The sequence below is a fragment of the Micropterus salmoides genome, unplaced genomic scaffold, assembly GCF_014851395.1.
Source record: "Micropterus salmoides isolate LMB-PRFRI ecotype aquatic unplaced genomic scaffold, ASM1485139v1 Ms_hic_scaffold_3944, whole genome shotgun sequence".
Taxonomy (NCBI): domain Eukaryota; kingdom Metazoa; phylum Chordata; class Actinopteri; order Centrarchiformes; family Centrarchidae; genus Micropterus; species Micropterus salmoides.
The window spans coordinates 1,349-5,517 of NW_024043311.1; the positions used below are offsets into that span (position 1 = coordinate 1,349).

The 4,169-nt window shown below is 40.8% G+C and overlaps 1 long non-coding RNA gene across 1 annotated transcript; it reads left to right on the forward strand.

Annotated features, from left to right (window-relative positions):
* The first annotated feature begins 786 nt into the window (after window positions 1-786).
* LOC119885206 lies at window positions 787-3,315 on the forward strand. The gene is made up of 4 exons (XR_005441209.1): window positions 787-1,186; window positions 1,312-1,530; window positions 1,677-2,031; window positions 2,236-3,315. It is a non-coding gene; the product is annotated as an uncharacterized LOC119885206 (long non-coding RNA).
* The last annotated feature ends 854 nt before the right edge of the window (window positions 3,316-4,169 follow it).

Below are 4,169 nucleotides of genomic sequence, written 5' to 3' on the forward strand. Positions count from 1 at the left end.
CTTTTTGATGGTCTTGGTCTCATCTCGGACTCGACCGCATTTGTACTCGGTCTTATCTCGGTCTCAGACATTGAGGACTCAGGATTTTATTTCAAGACCAGTCAAGACTATAACTTTGGGAATATCAATAAATTGCTTTTGCATTGTCTGATTTATTTGTTAAGAACCTAACTTTGATTGGATGCAAAACGTATTGCTTCAAATGCAACCAATCACCCTAATCAAAACTGTGTTGTTCCTGTTAGCAACTGTCACACCTCCCCGCGATGGGTAAGCATGGAAAAGGAGTATTGAATAAAGATGCTTACGCTGATTTCAGCTCTTTCAGTGTTTGTATGTGGGGGTTTTAAAGGGAATGTGGGTCTTTCAGATCAACTTTAGAAGTACCTGTGATCTCGTTCTACATTTTATTGTGTGTCATGTAATGTGGGGAACTGGTCTTGGTCTGGACTTGGTCTCAGCCCCTAAAAGTCTTGGTCTTGTCTCGGTCTCGATAAACTCTGGTCTGTGTCTTGATTTGGTTTCGGTTTGGGCGGTCTTGACTACAACACTATGCCATACTGACTTGCTGCTGTTGCCAGAGTTGCTCCCACAAGAGATGTAGCTGGCGTGATAAGCTTAATCAGCATAACTAACTCGTTTGGTAAGGACTTAAATGTAAAAGACGTTCACTAGTAAGTTCCACACTCTTGCTTTTAGGTAGGATGACACTGAAGCCAAATTAGTTTAGGAAGTGTAGCTTTACATACTGAAAAACCACTACAACAAATGAAAGTCTGTCTCCTGATGTTTGAGTCTGATTGTAGTTTCTGATGTGCTCTGTGTTACAGTGATTCAGGGTCAGTATGGCTGGAGAGTGACTTACACCTCTACTCAGATCTGTGCCTTAAAGGATCAACAGTGGAAATAAGCTGCACCCTCACATACCCATCCAGAATAAATGGCCGTGATACTATAGTTGAGGAAACATTCTGGTTTACTCAGATGAATGGAGATGTACATGTGGATCTGAAAACAGACTCAAGATACGCAGGTCGTTTGCAGTACAGTTGTTCTAACAAAATCTGCACTCTGAGAATCACAGACCTGAGAGAGAGCGACTCAGCTGAGTACAAGTTCAGGTTCATAACAAACCAACCAGATGGAAGATTTACTGGTTCACCTGGAGTCACTTTGTCTGTCAGAGGTAACATTTTCATTCATATGTTAAAAAAAAATGTTCAACATCCAGGAAACAACTATAAATGTTTTGTGTGTATGTTGACAGGAAAAATCTAAACTAACATTCCTGTTCCTTCTTTACAAATCCAGGTCTCCAGGTGCAGGTCAGAAGATCTAGTGTTTCTAACTGGGCAACCCTAATGTGTTACAGCAGCTGTCATCTACCTGATCATTCTTCCTACGTCTGGTACAAGAATGGACAGAAAATTCAGAGAGAAACATCTTCTTCTTATTCAGGCAACTTCTATTATCCAGACAGTTATTCCTGTGCTGTGAAAGGATTGGAGTTTTTCCCCTCTCCTTCAGTGTGTGAGTTTACTGCACAATCTTCCACTCACACAACACCATCTGGTGGAACTGTATAACTACAGTACATGTATTTTTAATAAGGAGACTCCCATTGTGACTCCTCACCAGCTCTGGTTTAAAAATGGTCCAAAAATGTTTCTCTTCAGGTGTCTATGGTCATTCATGCAACAGAGTGACTTACACTGACAGAAGCATCTGTGCCTTCAAAGGCTCATCAGTGGACATTTCTTGTACTTACAACAGTTATGACACATATCAGATCTAAATTCTGGTTCAGTCCTGAACGTAGTCTTCAGTGGCAGAATCCCTCACAGCCTGAGGACCTTAGTGAAGACTCCCAGTATGCAGGTCGTGTTCAGGTCATTGAAACAGAGAGAGGACGCTCCACTCTGAGAATCACTGACCTGAGAGAGAGCGACTCAGCTGAGTATCACTTCAAATTCAACACATGGAGCTTTGAATGGAGGAGTAGTTTACCTGGTACAACTCTGACTGTCACAGGTACTGATGAACACAAACTGTAACAGCACATTTAAACTATCTGATGACAAGTGAATGTGCTGAATAGTGATCCTGATGGGAAATCATTTTACATGTGATTAATGATTACATGATTGTCATAATGTTCTATTGTTTATATCTCTGTGTCTGTCTGTGTGTGATTAGTTCCACATAAAGAACAAATATTCTGTTTTTTCTTCACAGATCTCCAGGTTCAGGTGATCAGATCAACAGTCTACAAGAATTATACTGAGGCAGAGCTGCTTTGTCACAGCAGCTGTCGTCTACCTGATCGTCCTTCCTACGTCTGGTTCAAGAACGGACAGAAAATGGAAAGCGTGGAGACATCTTCTTATAAAGATCAGTTTTATCCCGGAGACATCATCTCCTGTGCTGTAAAAGGACAAGAGGATTTCCGCTCTCCTTCAGTGTGTGAGTTTACTCCACACTGACATTACAATACAAATTACAATTTCAGACATAACCATATTGGAGTCCTCTAGATCTTGATGTGGACACAGAAGCATTATTTATAGAAAGAAAAATCTACTACCGGTAAAAAAATATATTCAGATTGTTACGACCCCCTGTTGGTCTAGGGGAGTGGGGGCCATAAACATATTGGCACAACTGGTATAGATCTTAACAAGGTAACTTTTATTGGTAACAGAGAGATGTAGACAGGTAACAATAAACAAAAGGAGGGTGAACAAACCAAGTTAAAATAAAAAAGGTCCTCAAAAGGAGGCCTGTACCTATCTATCGATTTAAGCAGAGTTGATTCTTGCTACAAAAGAACACAAAGAGCACAGCACCCACTCCACCTGGTGAAAACTAACACAATAGTAAACAAAACACAAAGTGAATTTCTCTACTGCACCCAATGTGGAGCTAACAAACAAAGGTGTGCAAACAGTTTCACTAAACACAATGTACAGCTAATAAGCAAGGAAGGTGGATAGTTCCACTAAACACAAAGTACAACTAACAGGCAGGCTATGCAGTCAATACCAGCGGCACACAAGTCAATAGGCGGTGACAAGCTGCCTGGAGCAACAGGTGGACTCTCCTTATGAGCAGGAGGTAATTAATGTGGTGGCGAGCCATTGGTTGAGTGGAAACAGAGGGAACCAATGGGCGGGACTGATGTCAGCACCCCAGAAACCAGGAAGTAGGCGGGTCTTCATTCCCCAGGGACACAGCCTACTTGGTAGAGGTGAGACAGGAAAAGGGGAAACACAAGGGTGACAGCGACAGCCGTGACACAGATGCATGTTGTGATATAACAATTTGACATTTTTATGAAAAGGAATATTAAAGTATAAAATATGTTGTTGCTACATATATACATACATTATTGTTTTGATATTTCCCCATTTTAGTTAATTGACCAGTTTATGACTGAGATAGATTGGATTTGTTAGCTTGAAACATTTATTTTTAATAGCAAAATTTAAAATGGATTTACCAGTTTCTGAAAAGTTATTCAGGACAGACAGATGGAGACTTTCTCTTAATAGTGGTAAATCAACCACAGAGGCTGGATAAAGTAATGTGAAACTGGGAACATTTTCAAACTATTAAAACAAAACTAAAACTGTTTGCAGCAGGATTTGAGCACAAACAAGAGAAAATTCATAATCAGTCTTAGATAGATAGCAGCATATTCTCATCTTTAAATAATTCATGTTCATCTCTTCTCCAGATGCTCCAAAGCTTCCCTCTGTGTCAGTGAGTCCCTCTGCTGAGATAGTGGAGGGCAGTTCAGTGACTCTGACCTGCAGCAGTGATGCTAACCCAGCAGCTAAACACACCTGGTACAAGGAGAACCAAACTCTGCTCAGTGAAGAACCACAGCTTGTCTTCAGCTCCATCCATACCTCTGACTCTGGAGAGTATTACTGTGCAGCTGAGAATGAGCTGGGGAGGAGGACATCTGAATACATCATTAATGTGAAATGTGAGTGAAACAGTTTATTTAAAAATAACATCATAAATCTGCCTGTCTTTGCTGAACAAACTGACCTTTTTTTAATTCATTGCAATGTTAGCTCCACATTTTTACAACATGGTAAAAACGGCAGCAGTGTAACGAGGTGCTGAGCGTCTTTCCCACACTGGGCGCTGAACATTTGTTT